The sequence below is a fragment of the Chelonoidis abingdonii genome, chromosome 6 (genome assembly GCF_003597395.2).
Source record: "Chelonoidis abingdonii isolate Lonesome George chromosome 6, CheloAbing_2.0, whole genome shotgun sequence".
Lineage (NCBI taxonomy): Eukaryota > Metazoa > Chordata > Testudines > Testudinidae > Chelonoidis > Chelonoidis abingdonii.
The window spans coordinates 13304537-13324623 of NC_133774.1; the positions used below are offsets into that span (position 1 = coordinate 13304537).

The window sequence follows — 20087 nt, forward strand, 5'->3', positions numbered from 1 at the left end:
TCTGGATGATTCTCCATCACTTTCCTCACATTTCCATTCCTTATCAGGTAAATCTGCTAATTCCTTAGTAATATGACTTCTTATCATTTACACTTTGCTCCTCAATTTCTTCTGCACTGGGACAATCACTATTGCCTAAAGCCTGGTTTGTGTTGTTCTGTTTCAGATATTTTCCCATCAAACTTGCCTCTTGCTTCAAACAAGATTGCAATTGAACTTTTTGCTTCCTATACTGAGCTCTTGAAAGCTTCTTTGCGGGGAATCTTTTATTTTCTATGGGGAAGAACAGACAGTATTATGGAGAGCAAAAGTCTATGTTCTGCAGTCTTAGAAAGTCATTGAACATTATGTGTTAAGTATGGCAAAAGAAGTAACTGTATTTCTTTTATATTGTTGCACAGATAGGGGTTCAATAGATATCTCTGGTGTCTCGTTAAATAGTCCTTTACTAGTCACTATTTACACTCTTCAAGTCTTAAAACACAAGTACACTTTCACAATTACACAATATTGCAGCTGGGCTCTCACTTCACTCTGTATCTTACTGACTAACAACCCCTTCTATACCCATGAGGGCATGGCTGACAACATTCGAGGAGGTTCAAAGAAAATGTAGTTCTCAAAAACTCTGGAAGGTTGCATGAGGTTCTACAAAGGTCTGGAACATTCTACGAGGTGAGTGAAAAATGAATTTGCGCATGGAACACCTGAAACATTTTACTTCAAACATTCTGTTTTTCCTTTTGTCACTAACAACAAAAACAGCAACCGGAGCAGGGTAACCAGATATCCCTATTTTATAGGGACAGTCCCAATATTTGGGGCATTTTCTTCTGTAGGTGTCTACTATCCCCCACCCCCGTCCTGATTTTTCACACTTGCTGGCTGGTGCTTCCCAAGCCTGGCACCCCAAATCCAGCCCTGGACATGACCACGAGGATGGGACTTGGTGTTAACTTGTTTGTGTCCAAGCCTCCTGTTTCAGACAAGGCGGCCATCCATCATGGGACGGCCAGCACTGCCCTGCCTTCCCTGAGGGTGATACCACAAGCAATGCTCACACACCATTCCCACCTGGCCCCACAGGGAGAAGGAGCTTGCAGGTGAGGCTCTGGGTCTCTCCCATTGGGCTTGAGTGTGGGAGAGAAGGGGGGCTGGGAACAGGCTCTGGGTCCCATCCCTCTGGACGGGACCCTAGTTGGGAGGCTCTGGATTATTCCCCCTCCTGACTCCCCAGAGGAGGAGAGAGGGATCTAGGGGAGAAGGGGTCAGGGGTCTCCCTGGTTCCTTTCCCCAGGGGGCCCTGGTGGGGGCAGGAAGGAAGGGTCCTGGCTTTTTCCTCGATCCCTATGGGGCCCTGGTGGGGCTGGCAGAGGGTCGACGCGCCGCAGGGGCCGACAGGTGGCGCTGCAGGGACCAGCGGCGGGGCCGCTCTGTGCGCCGCTCGCCGGTCAGCGGCAGCCCGGTCCTGGCCGCCGGAAGTGACGCCGCGAGCGGAGCCGAGCGGCCTCCGGTGACATTTTCTCTCAGTGGCGCGCAGGGCGGGGAGCGAGGCAGGCGGCGGTGGCGGTGGCGGCGGAGACTTGGCCTCGGCCCCCCATGTCCGAGCTGCTCCCCCGCGAGGGGGAGGCGAAGAGGAGCAGCGGTGGCGGCGGCAGCTGCCGCACTGGTGAGTGACCCGCGTTCAGCCGCTGGGGGCTCGGGCCCCTCGCCAGAGCCAGTCTTGGGGGACCCGCCCGGCCGCCCTCACCGAGATCCGGGCTCGCTGGCCCCCTCCCGCTGGCGCTGGGAGGAAGAGGCCCGTACACCCGCCCCCAGCGCGCCGGGACTGGCAGGAGGGGGCCTCGGGTAGAATCCGCCCCGCTCTGGGCCGGGGAGGAAGCCCGTGAGCGGAGGCAGGGCCCGGGTCCCGGCGCGCTGCACCGGGCTGGGCCCCGAAGGGATGCCGGGAGGAGGCACTGAGGAGGGACGGGCCTGCGCCCTTAGAGTGCGCAGCGCGGGCAGGAGGGGCCCTCTGGTGCCAAGGCGCAGGGTGAATTCTGCGCGGGAGGGGGGAGCTTAGGGGTGGTTCTAGTGCCTCAGGGCCCGTGTGGTGTGTGAATGCCGGGCAGCCTGGTGGGAGGTCACGTCTACACCCTTGAGCTCCAGGTAATGCAATTCAGCGCAGCACGGGAATGACTCTTAAAGAACCTTCTACGTTTTGGGGGTGGCTTTTCAGGAGCCCTTAGATGTATCTCTCTGCCCCCACTCCTGCCCATTTTACCAGATGGCAGGAAGTGTGGGAGTGCAACACTTCACTTCTGATTTCATGAGAAGCCCAGTAGAGACCTTTAGTATGTTGGACTTGTTCCAGTCAAGGCCGTGTAGATCTGTTTGAAGTGGGGGCCAATAGAATTTGCTTCTCTGTCTGACCTTTCTCTTCTTTGCTCAGGCACCCCACCCACTAGCAGCCTGGTCTTCCTGCCCATGAGCCCCTACATGCATCCTTTCCAAATTTGAACAAGTGATGCTGCAGTCTGGCGTGTGAGGTTGCAGAACCACTCAGGTCTGACCCAGTTGCCCTTCCATTGTGATGGAGGGGTGACTGGGCCAAATTTGAGTAGATGGCATTGTGACCCTGGTGCAAACCTGAGTGCTGCCATAACCCTGTGTGCGAGGTGGGGATGCCATTCACTCAGATTTGGTTCAGCTGCCCCTCTGTCATCACAGAGGAGTGTCCTGAATGGTGTTGCAACATGGAGTGTGGGCTCAAAGTGCCTTCAGGTTTGACCAAGTCAAAAAGTGGCTAAGTGCCTTTCCTCCCTCCCCCAACCCCACCACTGCTCCAGCTCTGCTGCCTAGCATTCTAGTTATAAACTCTTATGCTCATCCTATCTGCCTTTAGGGATCTTACTTACCATGTTTTTTTAAGTCAATATTACCAAGGACAGAGAGAATACATAGGGGTAACTGAAATAATCGTTCCTGGTATTCAGGTTTACTAGGTTAGAGCCGGTGAGCACTGATGTGATGATTTGTGTTCATTGATGTCTTGACATAAAAACTCAACTTTCAAGTTTTCCAGTTCTTTATAGCCCCATAATTGGTTGTGACTTGCTTACTGTAGCTCGCTGAATCTGTCTTGACAATGCTGGGAAGCAAATTTTTGGTTACTTAACTTAAATAGGTCTAGAAAGAAATTTACATAATTTGATACCATAATGTGTTTTGTTTGAAAAGTCCCTTGAAACAAATGCATGGATAATATATGTAATAAATAGTAGATCTGTCTAAATCTATGCAAAAATTCCAATTCAAGGGTTTGTGACGAGTTCAGATTGTGCGTTCCTTACTTAGGCAAATTTCCCATTGACTTTAATAGGAGTTTCTACTGAATGACAGTAGGACTTGTCTCGAAGCTTTAAGTATAAAGATCTTTTAAAAATACTGTAAAATAAAACTTCACTGTCCTGCTTGGTTTAAGAGAGACACTATGGCTATGTCTCGCCAACCACTTATGCTGGCAATTTGTCACTTGGGTGTGAAAAAAACACCACGCCCGCCCTGAGCGATATAAATTATGCTGGCATAAGTGGTGGTGTGCGCTTCTCCTGCGGACGTAGCTACTGCCGGTTGATGGGGGTGGTTTAATTATATTGACAGGAGAGCTCTGTCCCCTTGGCATAGAGTGGCTGTATGAGAGATCTTATAGCAGTGCAGCTGCATTGGAACAGCTGTGCCGCTGTAAACTCTCTAGTATAGACATAACCAAAGATGTTGAATGTATTTCAGATGACATTTTCTAATGTTTGAGCTTTTCCTTTTGGTTCTACTCATTGTTATAAATTCTGGCATTTTTGGACAGACTCTTCCAAAGTTGTCATCACTCTTATTCAGAATACTGAAGACTATTCTTAAATCTGTCTGACCCCATGGGTCACTTCTGAAATATTTTTAATCTTGAAAGAAATCAGCCAAATTGTTTGTGCTCCGAGAAGTTTACACATTTGCTTTTGTAGTCTTCTTGTGAAGTCATAACTCAAACAGCATAGTTACAAAGTTTCAAACTTTTTTGATGATAGCTAGTGTTAATATATAAGTAAAGCACAGTTTCTGACTTTGTTTCAAAGACTGTTAGAACTCTTCTGTAGGAATGCTAGTTTTACTGGAATCAGTGAATCTTGGCTATTAAAGTCAACCAAGCATAAATCTTTGCTGAAATACCGAACAGTGTTCCTTTAAATCTATCAAATTTCATTATCTTCTGAAAACAGTTTATTTAGCTTTAACCATTCTTCTGCAGTACTTGCAACCCAGATAATAATGTTATGCTATTTAGACTGATTATACACAAGTGAAGTGCTAGTCTATTTTCATTGTCTGGGCTAGTGAAATTAAAAATAAAAATCGTATAAAAGGTGAAGAGTGAACAAGACTACTTCAGTTTAGTTTTTCTAGGTCTGTAGTAAGGGATTTAAAATCTGACAGTTTCTTATTTAAATATTTGTCTTTATAAAACTTAATTTTTGGCTTCAACTATCTGACAGCATCCCTTTAGCCATTTTAGATAAAAGTGGTGAGATGGGAAATGAATATAGTATCATCCTTCAGAGCAGTGGTTCTCAACCTACTTATTGTTATGCAGCCCATGAGGTATTATGTGGGCTGTATCCAATACTACCTTTGTGGTCCTTAAGATGTCACATGGGCAGCAGCTGTGTGCTGATTGGGCTGCAAGTGGGTTGCTTTTTGAGAACCACTGCTTCAGAGGTAGTTCTATTGTGGTGGTTGCCACACCTAGCCCTAATGTTAGGTGTAATTGTTTTTCCTGTGATTAAGTGCCAAGAGCTGTGTCTGGGGAAGATGCAACTTTCTCCCCTTCTCCAGGGCAACTGTTCTCTTAGGCCTCCTTGCAAATCTAGAATTCATTTTACAAGCTTGAAATAAAATTTTGGGTGACACAGGATTTTCTGTGGTTTGGGTCTAGCAAGCACACAACCTTTTTTTCCTACATGGAGTTTGGATCCATGTCTACGTAAATCAGTATCACCCAATCAGTGAGATGAAATGTGGTGCAGTTTGGCAATCAACACAGCAACTATTCCTAAGACTATAATAATGTGCTTGATCAACCTGTGAGTGCTGTCCTCTTGAACAGTTTATCTGCATGGTTAATAATCTGGAAGAATCAGGTGTTTACAAAAGAAACTGATCCAGAGAAGGGTTTCATTACTTTGAGACTTGGATGGCTGGTGTAATATCAGATAATAATGTCAGTGTACCTGTAATACCAGTGTTTTGTTAAGTGAACAATGGGGGGAGGGGCAGAAAAGATGCTGGAAAATGATTGCTGAATACAGTAAGCTGCATATGAACAGAAGGATTAGGATAACAGTTGAGATTCATTTTTTATATATGTACCCACTTGTATTTTTTTAATTATAAGTGCCAGCTATCCCTATCTGCTTTTCAAACTAATAATTAATTGGCTGACTTCTTAAAGGCATCTCAGCAGAACTGTGTTTTGAGTAGAGATTTGAAAGAAGAAAAGTGTGACTTTGTGTTTAGTTATTTGTTTGCTTGTATTGTGGTAGTACTTGGGCCCACACTAAAATACGCATTGTAAAAACTGCAACAAAAAGACTGCATGCTCTGAAGAGCTTACAATCTATAAGATAATAAACAAATGGTACAACAAACAGATGATGAAGGAAATGCAAAGCAACAGCAAGGCAACTAAGAATAGCATGATAGTCAGTGGTCACAGCACATGCCATGTAAATCCTCCTGAATTGTAAAAGAAGACATAGAAACTCCGGTGGGAAGCTGACAGACTGGTAGATAAGGCTACCATCAACAATGCAGAGGAGATGAGGGTTAATGAAGTAAGACTGGATGAACAAAGAATAGATACAGAATTCTGAATGGCCTTGAAGATTAAGAGGGAAGGGTGCAGTGGAGAGATCCAAAAAAGGGTATGGTTTGCTCAAAGCAGCAAGTAACATATCTGCTGTCAACTTTGCCTGTTGCTCTGATCACATCTCTCCTCTTTGAATCTCTTCACTGTCTTCTCAATTATACTGCATCAAGTTCAAACTTCCGCTCTTTGTTTTTAAGGACCTTCATGGCTCTGTGTTCTTACTCACCCATCTCCTTTTGTCTTATTGTGACCACTCCCATATCCTCTGCTCCACCGACAATGCAAGTTTCATCGGACAGGCATCTGTGTCCCTTGGACCCTGTAGTTACACAGATCTTACGTCTAAAGGAGTGGCTGCAGGTTGTATTTGTGTAAAGAAGAAAGTGGTTAGAACTGTTGGCTGTGTTTATTTCCCCCTCCTGCCCCTCCCCACATCTACAGTGCTACCTGTGAAAGTTTTTGAAAAATTGTAGATTTTAAAGGAACACAGTGAACTTTTATCTCCCTCAACACTTCATTGCTTACAGTTACTAGTAACCTCTAATATTCCTAAAACTGAAAGGTCACAGGATAAGTGTCTGTATTGATAGCACTGGGTATGTAATATAATAATACAAAATTTGTGACCTAAAACTTCAGATACTGCTGGGGGATTGCTGAGCAAGTGTTCGTATTGCAAAACGCTTATCCACATTCAACTCAGAGGACCTTCAGTTTTGCATTTAACTTTTAGCTGTATCTAAAGCTCTAGGAGTTGCTGAGCTACCACAGCACTAGTGCCTGCTCCAATGAAATAGCATTATCTCACTTAGTCTATTTATAGTGATGATGATTTCCATGGTGGACTGACAAACCAGGCTGTTCAATTCTCACAAACATATGTGTGTCATTAGTCACACGATCCTAAAAGCAAGTCAGTAAAATTAGTATTTTCTTCCTTTAGTTAATTGTACTGTTGTAATTGAGAGAAATATAGGGGTTTATATAAAAATCCATAACACAAAATACTAGGTGTTTAGCATTAGATAAACTGCAGTACTGGTAACACCTTCATCATGGAGAATTATTATCCCTATGTTAGATAAGAAACTGAGCTAGAGAGATTGCAGCTGAACTGGTGGTATAGATGAAGTCCAGGCCAATGTTATAGCCAGGATTAAAACTAAATAGTTCCTTGATCCCAGTCCTGTGCTCTCTGTGGTTAGAATGTTTCCCTGTTCACACACATCTGTAATACATTTTTCATTGATAGCTGAAGAGGACAACACAATTGTACTATTAATGTTACCTTATTTCCTTACAGCTTAGATTTTTGACACTTGTATAGTAATTTACTCAGTCAAGATTTAAAAACCAGGCACAACATCTGAATTAGTGAGGTGTTGTTCATACTCAATTGCAGATGGGTTGCGTGAGGCACAGGAAGGTCAAGTAATATGCCCAAGGGCATGTGGTGGGTTGAGTTCAGGTCCAGGGTGATCCAGTATCATCTGTTTTCTCTGAATTTAACTGTGTAGCTGCCTTTCAAACAATATGCATAACTCACTTAGCATAATAACATAGAGATTTACTTTCACAGATATACTATACCTCTTTTGATGCTCAATCTTTGTGGAGAAATCTTAAAAATTGTTATTACATCGGGCGACTTTTAATCACAAATAGGTATTTATTTAAGGCTAGATGTAGGTATCAGTGTGTATATTTGCACCACTTTAATTTCAAGAGGCTACTGAAATCATGGCTTGGGGTATTTATCATGAAATGCTTTTTTTCTAGTAGTATCCTTTAAGACATTGTTTCTCTGTACCTTCTTAAACTTCCCAGAAAGGTGAGCATACATAGCCTGACCACATATGGGAAATTTAACTCCTATCCCAGCCTGCTCCAGCAGTGTTTATCAGATGGTCTCGTGTTTTAGTCATTGATAAAACTGTACAAGGCTTCCTTTCACAGAAGCTGGCATTACTGTTCCCATTTTGGGTAAACTGAGGTGAAGCAGTTAAGTAACTTGCCCAAGTTTACAAAGTAAGTGGCAGAGCTGGAAATACGCCCAAGGAGACCTGACTCAATCTACTCTAAATGTTAGATTACAATTGCTATTGTACTTTTTTCTAAGTTAGATACTTGTCTGTTTTGCTTAAGCAATTATTCCAATATTTAAATATACCCTATATTAGTTTGTCATAATGCTGATATCCATCTCTGGTAATGCCGCAGAATCAGGCTGACATTTGTTACCAGGAAAACAGTTTAAGACTGCTAAATTTTTCAGGTTTATCTTGGCTTTCTAATCAGTTGTCAGCTTCCAGGCCACCCACTCCACTCTGCCAGTTGTCTTCCCTGAGAATGCTTTCCCAGGGAATTCAAGATGACTGTATAGCAAGGAATGGCAGAGCCTCTTAGGGGAAGAGGTGGTGAGTACAAGAGGGGGATTGGAGACTGACTACTGATTGCATATGCTTGTTACTATAGCTGAAGTTAAATATTTTAACTGAGGTCACTTAATGTAATAGTTTCTATAAACCGTGTGGAATCAAAACACGAATCTTCTCCCACAGAAAAAATACGGGCCTCAAAGCAGTTCAATTCAAACTTTCTGCGTTATGCAGAGCTTCTCTTCTTCCTCTTTAAATGGCCGCTGATAAGGACTGTTAACATTGGGCATTGGTACAGGGCAATAATTTAAAAAACCCTAATACTACAGATTCAGTACAAGCAATATGCATGTTGACTTTCAGTGTAAGGCATTTTGGATAAACTTGTAACCTAAAGAGGTATTGTGAGTCACCTATTGAATATATAATGCCATTGCTGTTAGATGGACTAGATCTAATAGGTTGCCTCCGTTACCACTTGTATTAATTGGAGATATACCAATCTCGCAGAACTGGAAGGGACCTTGAAAGGTCATTGAGTCCAGCCCCCTGCCTTCACTAGCAGGACCAATTTTGCCCCAGATCCCTAAGCGGCCCCCTTGAGGATTGAACTCACAACCCTAGAATGAGCAGGCCAATGCTCAAACCACTGAGCTATCCCCGCCCCCGCCAGTCAGACACATTTTGACAAGACTAGAGGAATTCAGCAAAATAGCTGCAAAGAGATGACTTTTCTTTGTCCTTAGTGAAGCAGAAACTGGCCTTTTGGGGAAAAAATATGCCATGACTGACTTATCATTTGATAAAAGAGAAGTATTTAATATCAAAATTACAATATTTGAGAGACGAGTCACGTCAAGCACACTGCAGGCTAGCATGGGGACACTGACAGTGCCTGTAGCAAACCCAGTCTCCAGGCTGTCACGGTATCACCTTTCACTAGCTTTTAAGAGGAAAAGTAGAGGAAGTAAAGTAGTTGTTTGTTCTCTTCTATAATAAAAATGTGGAGGCTAATGGTAAAATTATTAATAATGGGCTGGGGGTGCAGGCTCTGGGGTGGGGAATGAGGGGGCTCTGGGTTTGGGGGGGTCAGGGCAGAGGGTTGGGATGTGGGAGGGGGTCAGGGTTTTGGGCTGAGGGTGCAGGCTCTAGGGTGGGGGTGGGGATAAGGAGTTTGGAGTGAAGATTTGGGGCGCCAGCTTACCTCCAGCGGTTCCTGGTCAGCAGCACAGCAGGGGTCCTAAGGTGGGCTTCCTGCCTGTCTTGGCACAGCGGACTGTGCTGTGCCCTGGCAGTGGCCAGCAGCAGGTCTGGCTCCTAAGCGGAGGCATGCAAGCAGCTCTGCGCGGCTCTCACGCGCAGGTGCCAACCCCCAGCTCCCATTGGCTGGGAACTGGCCAATGGGAGTGTGGAGCCGGTGCTTGGGGCAGGGGCAGTGCGTGGAGCCCCGTGGCCCCCTGCCTGGGAGCCGGACCTGCTGCTGGCTGCTTCCAGGGCACAGTGCGGTGTTGGAATGGATAGAGGCTAGCCTGCCTTAGCCGGGCAGCACTGCTGACGGGACTTTTAACGGCCTTGTCAGCAGTGCTGACCAGAGCAGCCATGACTGAGTGTCTTACGTTCCACAACCCAGTAGTGGATTGCAACCCGCAGTTTGAAAACAACTGGACTAGATGATCATGGTGGTCCCTTCTGACCTTAAAGTCCATAAGTCTGAGTGAGAATGTTTAAGGGGAATAGTGTTGTTCTCTGAACATGCTAGGTTTACCAGCTTGTCTATTCTTTTCCTACAGTGTGAGGTTGATAAACTATCTTTTCCCTACTGCCAATTCAATATTACCTTATTCTTCAAAAACAAAAAATAATCAATGCCAGGTATCAGAGTACTCAGGAGAACAGTCCTGTGCTAGTGACTATTAAAATGTTAAGTGCCTCTTATTTAGAGTTACCGATGTTACCATTCAATCCAAGATGCTATTACTACCAGCTCGAGGTGAGAGAGTGGGTTTGATCATGCATGCTAGGGCCTCCTTGAGCCAGTATAGTTGAGGAGCGTGTTGTCCATTTATGGAACCAAAATGTGTGTAGTTCAAACATAACAATCATCTGCTATCATTCAGCAGAACTTTAGTTCTAAAATTCTTTGTCTCCTGCCTTGTCCTCATAGCTTATCATAATTTACTACTTATCTACATCAGCTGATGGGCAGAATATTATAATACAACTGGTGCTAAATATTCTTGGATTCCCATTAGCATCACAAGAAATTTTATGCAGTCATAAATAGAGCAACTGTGCTAGCGGTCAAAAGAATCTTCACTCCCACACCATCTGCAATATCTCAACCCAGACTGCAGTTGACAGCTTCAGATCAGAGTCCCTCTCGTTGATAAGAGCTCTCATGCCTCCTTTTTTGAAAGGATCAACAAAATTCTTTTGTTACAGTAGTGTCTAGGGTTCTCAAGTGTGGTAAGTGTCCCATTATTAGGAGCTGTACAGACATGGAATAAAAGTCCCTACCCTGAAAGGTTTATAGTCTAAACTGAGAATTAGAAATGGTCTTCTATGTGACCCAATTGTACAAATGGGAATTCTTAAATAGAAGGCTGTGATCTATATGAAATGGACCTGTTACCCCTGTGATTGTTGGAGAGTAGCTGGGTCCTCTGTTGACCAATATTATCAAAGTTTCTCATTGTGGGCAATCTACTGACCACCCTAAATTGTACAGTAATCTAGATAGTTCTCAAGCCAGCTAGCAACCTACCTTCTTTGCACCAAAATTATCAAGAAAGTGGTCCTGAGAATAGTCCAGCAGCAACTGATCTCAACCAATGTTCTTAGATGCTTCAGTCAGGTTTCAGATGAGGATGTGGCACTGGTACCACCTTTACAGATGGATATATATATTCATCCTGCTGGATTTATAAGAACGGCTATACTGGGTTGGATCAAAGGTCCATCTACCCCAGTATCTGGTCTTCTGACAGTGGCCAATGCCAGGTGCCCCAGAGGGAATGAACAGAACAGATAATCATCCAGTGATCCATTTCCACCTTCTGTCAAACAGAGGCTAGGGAACACCATCCCTGCCCATCCTGGCTAACAGCTATTCATGGACCTATTCTCCATGAACTTATCTAGTTCTTTTTTGAACCTTGTTATAGTCTTGGCCTTCATAACATCCTCTGGCAAGGAGCTCTGCAGATTGACTGTGTTGTATGAAAAAATACTTTTTTGTTTTAAACCTGCTAACTATGGATTTATATAGAGGCAATATGATATTTTCTGTCTTATTATCTATCCATCCATTTCTTAATGATTCCCAACATGGTTTGCTTTTTTGACTGCCGCTGCACATTGAGTGAATGTTTTCAGAGAATTGTCCACCCTGACTCCAAGGTCTCTTTCTTGAGTGGTAACAACTAATTTAGACCCCATCATTTGATATGTATAGTTGGGATTATGTTTTTCAGTGTGTGTTACTTTACGTTTATCAACATTGAAATTCATCTGCCATTTTGTTGCCCAGTCATCCAGTTGTGAGAGATCCTTTTGTAGCTCTTCGCAGTCTGCCTGGGACTTAACTACATATATACTCGTTTATAAGTCAAATTTTTTAGTAAAAAAGGGAAGCACCAGAGAAGAGGGTCGGCTTATGAATGGGTATAGAGGGGGAGAGGTGGGACACAGCCCCACCCCCCCAACAGAGGGAGCAAGGAGAGGCAGCACAGGCAGCAGAGCCAGAAGGCAAGAGGCGGGGCCAGAGTCTCTGCTTCTGGCCACGCTGCTCTCCTCACAGCCTCCAAAGCAGCTGCAGCTCCGGGGGCTGGCAGGCTGCAGCCATGCCACTCGGCCCCGCACCCCAGAGCAAGCTGTGGCCATGCCGCCTGGGCCCTGGTGCATGCTGCGGCCATGCCACCTGGCCCAGCCTGCTGGAACATGCTGTGGCCGCGCCGCCCAGTCTGGCCTGCCAGAACAGGCTGCGGCTGCGCTGCCCAGCCTGCCAGAGCAGATCCAGCCAGGCCAGAGACATCCTCACCAGATAAGGTGGGATGGGACGGGATGGGATGGGATGGGGAATGTGGGGGTCCCGGGCTAGGGGTGGGGTCATGTGAGGAGTGGTCACCGGGGTTACTCCCCTGACTCCCAACTTCTCCCCCCACAAAAATTTCCCCACCAGTTGCTGTCCTGGCCCATCAGGGTAAGCAGCTGGTGCGCCAGGACACTTTGTTTACTTAGGTTTACCTCCATGCCTGCGGACGCTTGAGGTAAACAAACCATCTCAACCCACCAGTGGCTTATTCTGATGGCCCAGGAGGCAAAGTTTGCTGACCCCTGAATTATAGGGTCTGCTTATGAACAGGTTATAAAATTTTTCCATTTTTACTTATCCACCTTGCGGGACGGGTCAGCTTCTAAACAAACTGGCTTATGATCGAGTATATATGGTATCTTGAGTAGTTTTGTAGCATCTGCAAATTTTGCCACTTCACTGCTTACCTCTTTTCCCAGATCATTTATGAATATGTTGACTAGGACTGGGCCCAGAACAGACCCCTGGGGGATACCACTATTTACCTCTCTCTATTCTGAAAACTGATCATTTATTCCTACCCTTTGTTTCCCATCTTTTAACCAGTTACCAGTCCACGAGAGGACCTTCCCTCTTATCCCATCACTGCTTACTTTGCTTAAGAGCCTTGGTGAGGGACCTTGTCAAAGGCTTTCTGAAAATCTAAATACACTATATCTACTGGATCCCCCCCCCTTGTCCACATGTTATCAGCAGCTTTCAGTTCTATTTGATCATACTGTGCTGTAGATTTCCATGCAAGAGCTATCAATGATAGATGGATCCAAGTTTGAATCCATGCTCTGCCTGATTTGGAGCAGGGACCTGAACCCGAGTGTGTTCAAATAGCTGCTCCAAATTATGCAGAGCAGAAGTTTAAGGGGTTTTGTGCAACTCTGGTGAGTGCCCTAACTACTGGGCTATTAGCTATTATGGGGCAGATGCCCAAGCTATTATGGGGCAGATGTCTGTTAGGAGAGTGTGTGTGTGTGTGTGTGTGTGTGAGAGAGAGCAAGGGCTGACCTGGTTTAGGTGCCTAACTCCAAGAGGGGGTTAGTGGCTGTGAATCCCGAGAGAGGTAGATGTTTCCCTCTGGCCTAGAGTTAGGCACCTAGCTACCTTTGAGGGATGGTGCTCAGATACTGCACCTCTCCTTGGAATTCTTACTGGCTAGTTTAGGCAGCTCCCCGCTCAGCGTGTTGGCTTATGTGAACCCCTTTTTTAGGAACCTAACTCTCCCCCTAAAATGCAGGGGGAGGCTGGGCACTTAACTTGGGGCTGTAAATACAACCGGCATGCAGGGTACCTGAGTCCCTTTGTGGATCTAGTGTCTTCTGTCTCCCTTTTTCGGAACAAGCAGTTTATAAAAATCTATCTCAACTCTTGAATTCAGAAGGAAGACATCTTGTAGATGTGAAAATGCTGACCACTCACAACAATGGAATATGGACAGCCAGGCACAGTGGAAGGGAAACACTTAACAAAGCTAACACACCTTATCTTCTGTCCTCTTCTCCTGTATATTAAACTCATGAATTTATTTTAGCAAGGAAAATGATCTTGCTTGGTTCCCCTTCAACTGGTGAGTGTGTACAGAGTGTTAACTGCAGGCTCATGTCCTACCAGTATGTTTTGAGTTATCTTGGCTGGTCAGTCTTGACTAGTTTTCTTTAATGTTCTCCCTTTTTCAAGTTCACCTGTATTAATATTTTTAAATAGAGGATTTTTTTTTACTCTAAGTACTTGCTTACTCATGCTGGAAAAGGACTGTCTTTTTCAAGACTGCAGAGGTGTTTCACAAATGTACCCTTTCTTTTGAGTCTTGGATGGTTTGTATACACAGTCTGAGGGCTCAATAGAAATAATTTATTTTTTAACCTCATTTGTTTATGCAAAACCGGTTGAAGCAGATCTTTAGTTTCATCCTTTCATCTCATGTTTCTGTAACCATATTGGTTGGAAAGGGTGGGGCGTCTGTCCTTTTAGGATTGCTGCTGGGCCTGAGTTATGAATTAACTGGTTAAATAGGCAAGTCCACTCCCAAAAATGTTCCTTAGGTAGAATGGCGTGCTCTTGAATCAGCTTTAGGAGAGTTTTTTTCAAAGGACCATTTATATAAAGTAGTACAATATCCAGAAGGTGGTGGTATAGTGGTGTGAAAAAGGCTAGATATTCTAGAGCAGCCCAGGTTTCAAATTCAAGCAAAGGTGACTCCACTATCTTGAGTTCAACTGAGTATCATGTAGTCATCTGTTTTATGTATATGGATATGCCTGGAACCCTCAACGAGCAGATAAAAAGATATGGTCGTGGAGCTTGCAGAGTAAATCAGATCAAGAGCTCAGTAAAAATGACAGTGTGGTGGGTGGGAGGAAAACATCCATACTTGCACACCTGTCTTGAGGGAGGCTAGTATTTCCAGTAGAGAGAGTATCATTTGAATTGATTTAGTTTTGTTTGTTTTCCTTTGGTTACGTAGATATTTTTGTTACTGAACAGTTATATAAAACTTGAATTCAGTATTAGAGTATCATTGATGGGCAGGCAGGATCCAAGTGTGGTGGGGCTTGGTGGGATGAGAAGATTCTGTGTGGGGCAGTCTGGGTGTGGGCAGCTCAGTGAGTGGCTGGGTGCAGGGGCAATGGGATTCTGTAGGGGGATCTGGGTGATGGTGGTTGGGCCTCAGCAGGGAAGTCTGGATGTCGGGGGATGGGGTTTGGGTGGGGGCTAGAATGTGGAGGAGCTTGGCAGCAGGGTCTGGGTTCTTGGGGCTTGGTGGGGTAGGGTTCTGGGTGCAGCTGGTTGGGGCTTAGTGGGTTGGGGGGTTGAGGTGGGGGGGCCTGTTGTGGGAGGTCCAGGTAAGGGGGGTTCGGGGTTATTGGTGTAAGGGTTGGAGTGCAGGGGGCTCAACAGGTGTGGTCTGGGTGCAACGGGTAGGGCTCAGGAGAGGGGATTTGAGTGGAGAGGGGCTCTGGATGCAGGGGGTGAGGTTCAGTGGGATGGGGGCTCGGTGGGTGGGTTCTAGGTGTGGGGGGATCTGTGTATGGGGGCATCCAGCTGCAGAGGGGTTGGGCAGATGGAGGCGCAGCTCCCTGTCCAGTAGCTCCTCCCCCATGGCTGAGGAATGATGGGGGCAGGAAGTGGGAGGTGGGGGGCCTGCAGAGCTTCCTGCAGCCAGGTTTCTGGGGGTGGATCTGGTCTGACCTGGCCCTGGCCACTCCTTGCAGGGGAAGAGCACATCCTGTCTCTCCCCCCACCCAGCAGGGGCTAGCAGCTGAACCCAGTGCAGGGTAGGAGCCACTGGCTGAGGTCTTGCTAGTCCCTGCAGTGATTTACCTCTCTGTCGGCTGCTCCAGGTGCCTGAAATGATGCACCCGCACTGCTGGGGAAGGGCGCATGTCTGCTCTTTCAGCTTCCCTTTGGTTCCTCCATCAGAAAGTCATTTTTCTGTGGGGAAGCAAAGAAATCTGCGGGGGACATGAATTCTGCATGTGCGCAGTCATGCAGATTTCCCCCAGGAGTAATAAAGCAGTAGACTGAGAACCAAGGCCTCTTGGTTTTATTCTTTATTCTGTCACTGCCTTGGTGTGGTATTTGGACAACTTTTTGTGCCTCCGTTTACCCATATGTAAAATGGAAACAGTAATACATGTATTATGGAGGTCTTGTGTGGTGTAATTGGATTTCTGAAGTTCTTTAAGAGAACCTGATTAAAGGTTAGGAAGAAATGCTTAGTATTACTATGCGTGCAGTTGATGCATTGAGGCAGAACTCTTGAGTTTCGCAGTTCTTCTGGACCAGTGCCTGAATTTTTGCAAGATACACTGTAATTCAAGTAAAGGTGCCCTATTTGACAGTGTGTAAATGAATGCATATGTTTTTATTGCTCAGGTAGAAGTCAAAATGAGCCCATGAGTTGATTTCTGTGTGGTTTGAGCATTGGCCTGCTCAACCCAGGGTTGTGAGTTCAATACTTGATGGGGCCACTTAGCGATATGGAGCAAAAATCTGTACTTAGTCCTGCTAGTGAAGGCAGGGGGCTGGACTTGATGACCTTTCAAGGTCCCTTCCAGTTCTAGGAGATAGGATATCTCCATTAATTTAATTTATAAAGATCATGTTAGGTATTTAGGTGTCTTTACATATGTGCATTTTCCGTGCACAGTTGGGTGGAGAAAGGCCTTTGTGTTACATGGATCTGACAGTGCTGTTTTATAAAACTGTTTTAAAACATTCAAACCAAACATTTGTTCACTAAGAAAAAGGACAAACTTGTTTTGGCTGAATGGAATTCTTGGGCATTGTGTAACTAAATATCTATTTGAGCCTGTGATGTTTCACAAACTAGTTTTCAGTGCAGTGGTTTTCTGATTTAAGTAGCCTGCTTGGCTTTCTCTTAAGGTTACCTGGAGAACTTATGTAGCATGTTTCCAGGAAAGGGTGGGAGTATTTCAACATAACTTTTTTGCTTTTCTTTCCTCTTTATATTTCTCAAGTGGAACTAAAATAATAACAATTCGTAAGACTTGTTTTTCTGTAGTTTTTTTGCAGAGACTGTCATCCCTGTGTGTTCTTCCCTGCAGCCTGAGAACACTTTGAATCCTGGCAGACATCTCTTTCAAGGTTGCTATGTACAAGGGACACTTTTTTTTTTTTATTTTAAAAAATTCAGTATTAGTAAAAGATTGACAGATGTGGAGACTGCAGACCTGGCTCCTCAGAACAAATATTTCCCACACAGCCTACCTAATGTGCATTGTTTTTGGCCAGGTGGGTACTTCCAAGAGTGAGTCTAATAAATTATCAATTACAGGTGACTGGCTAAATGCTACTCCTCACTCCTTGCCACAGCTAGCAGGGACAGGTACTGTCACCAGGAGAAATCATTAGTACCCTTTCCCTGTGCCAGTACATCTTCCATTAGTCCTCTTTGGGGAAATGAGGTTGCATGTTTCCTGAAGGTGTTTCTGGGTGCTGAAAAAGCTCTGGGACATGAGCCCTTTCCCCACCCTTATGCCACATTAAGATTGGGGAGAGTGGCTTTTTCTTCAATCTCAATGGCGTTAAGTCTAATGCCAGGTCTTCACTACAGACATATATCATTATAACTATGTCGCTCAGGGGTGTGGAAAAATCCACACCCCTGAGTGACATAGTTATACCGACCTAACTCCCTGTATAGGCAGCGCTATATTGATGGGAGAGCTTCTCCCATTGACATAGCTACTGCCTCTCAGAGATATAAGTTAACTATGCTGATGGGAGAATCTCTCCTGTTGGTGTAGGAGCATCTTCACTAAAGCACTACCGTGGCACAGCTGCAGTACTGTATGTGAAGATGTGCTCTAAGGCGCTAGCCCTCATGCTTCTAGCTGGAGCATCTTTGTTTCTGTGAAGCAGCAGGGTGCAGATCTTGATTTCAGAATGAAATCTTTAAAATCGCCAATCTGCAAGGGGCATGTAGTAGTGTGATTTCTGGTGTCTGAGGGTGATATGGTGGTATCAAAATCTTCATGCTCTTCAGTTCAGGGTCAGAGGTGGAAGAATATATACATACACCTGCAGAGATCAGGCAGCAGAATTTTCACACCTCTGCCTGAGATGTTCCCGAGGAACATATTTCTTTGATCCCAATGAGAGGAAAACAGGGAAGGTTATGGTGCTCAAGAAGGCTATGGAAATCCAGAATTTCCATAAACACGATTACAAAATCACCACCATGCTTTGGGACTTAATGTATTACCATATGTGCAGTTAAATAGTGGAGAAGCAGCAGGCATCTCTATCAACAGAGCTGTAGCATGACTGCTGAATATCATTGACCATTTGCCCTGTTGACTTCTGTACCCTATGTAAATCTCAAGTTCCCAGAGCTTCCCCTGGCCCAGGCATATGCTGCTTCCCTTCTGAATCCCCCTTGCTTAAAAGGAAAGAGAATCATCTACTTTGTTTCCACAAAGTTTTCTTGGACCCTTAATTCCATGTTATGGTATAGTCTCTCCGGTTATAGCACTGGAGAAAATGAATGTAGACAAAGCTTGGATGGACTCAAGGTTAAAAATGCCTGACCCCACATGAGTCTTGTCTACTCTGCTGCTTTAACCAGTGCTACCAACAGAGAACTGCACCCAAAGTGAATTACAGAGAAAACAATCGAATGTAGACAAAGCCATGGGATCCATTCCCTGGTATAATATATCCTGTGTTTGACCTGGGACAAGTCACTTAACCTCTCTGTGCCTCTGTTTTTCCATCTGTATAACAGGTATATTACAGTGAAGTGCATGGAAGTATTATAGTATTAGGATGCTTTTACATCTCAGTATATTCACTTTCTTAGTTATAAGTTTTTTTTTTTCTTTTTGACGTATACTGTAACATTTGAAAAGAGACAAAGTGGATCTTATGCAGTTATATATTGTCCATAAGAATTCACTGTAGGAATTACCAGCTTCAGAAGGGTCTTCTCATATTTTGTCCAGCAGAGGGCAACAAAAATGATTAGGGGGCTGGAGCACATGACTTACGAGGAGAGGCTGAGGGAACTGAGATTGTTTAGAGAAGAATGAGGGGGAATTTGATAGCTGCTTTCAACTACCTGAAAGGGGGTTTCAGAGAGGATGGACCTAGACTGTTCTCAGTGGTATCAGATGATAGCATAAGGAGAAATGGTCTCAAGTTGCAGTGGGGGAGGTTTAGTTTGGATATTAGGAAAAACTTTTTCACTAGGAAGGTGGTGAAGCACTGGAATAGGTTACCTAGGGAGGTGGTGGAATCTCCTTTCTTAGAGGTTTTATGGTCAGGCTTGATGAAGCCCTGGCTGGGATGATTTAGTTGGGGTTGGTCCTGCTTTGAGCAGGGTGTTGGACTAGATGACCTTCTGAGGTCCCTTCCAACTCTGATATTCTATGTTTCAAACTAGTTTTGCTTATTTAAATGCTGTAAAATGCTTTATCTCTATATACATCGCCATGCTTTCTTCTTTAGCATTTGTAATTGTGATTCTCTCTTTGAAGTTTCCGCTTTCTCATTTAGTAAACCTTGATTTGTCATCCTGGTGTTCTTTCATGTTGCCCAACGCTAATATGGCAAGTCTATTTCCTTGTTTAAGTAGCCAATACAATTAATAAATGTCAGCACAACACTGAAAGTTCTGTTAATTTAAGCTTTCCTTCCTTCACTGGTGTCTGTCTGAAGTACGCCTCTACCTCAATATAACGCCACCCGATATAACACGAATTCAGATATAACGCGGTAAAACAGTGCTCTGGGGGAGCGGGGCTGTGCGCTCCAGTGGGTCAAAGCAAGTTCGATATTATGCTCCCAAGGGCAGCGTTATATTGAGGTAGAGGTGTACATTTTTGACACCCCCTCCCCCAGTAACTGTAGCGTCTGACAATCGTGACCCTTAGGGAGGAGTGAAATATATTTAAAAAAATAAACCCTCGATTCAGGATGATTCAAAGGATTGGTAACGTAATCTAGAGCTTTTTCCAGCACCCTGTGAGGTAAGGAAGTACTATTATTCCCATTTTACAGAGAGGAACAGAGGCACCCAGCATCTCATAGGAAGTCTGTAATGGAGCAGGGAATTGAACCTGGATCTCCCAAGTCTAGAATAGCACCTTACCCATTAGACCATCCTTCCTATGGGAATGGACAGGGATGGTGTCCCTAGCCTCTGTTTGCCAGAAGCTGGGAATGGGTGACAGTGGATGGATCGCTTGATGATTACCTG

The 20087-nt window shown here is 44.8% G+C and overlaps 1 protein-coding gene across 3 annotated transcripts in view; it reads left to right on the forward strand.

Annotated features, from left to right (window-relative positions):
- The first annotated feature begins 1464 nt into the window (after positions 1 to 1464).
- Positions 1465 to 20087, forward strand: part of ARK2N (arkadia (RNF111) N-terminal like PKA signaling regulator 2N) — a 68363-nt gene continuing 49740 nt past the window's right edge. Inside the window, exons 1-2 of one of the 3 annotated variants that reach the window (XM_075066836.1) lie at positions 1492 to 1669; positions 16890 to 17119. The gene's annotated coding sequence lies outside the window, so the exon portion shown is untranslated. Of the gene's footprint in view, positions 1670 to 16889; positions 17120 to 20087 lie in introns of all 3 variants that reach the window. The other 2 variants (XM_032768958.2, XM_032768960.2) reach the window with 2 other exon arrangements.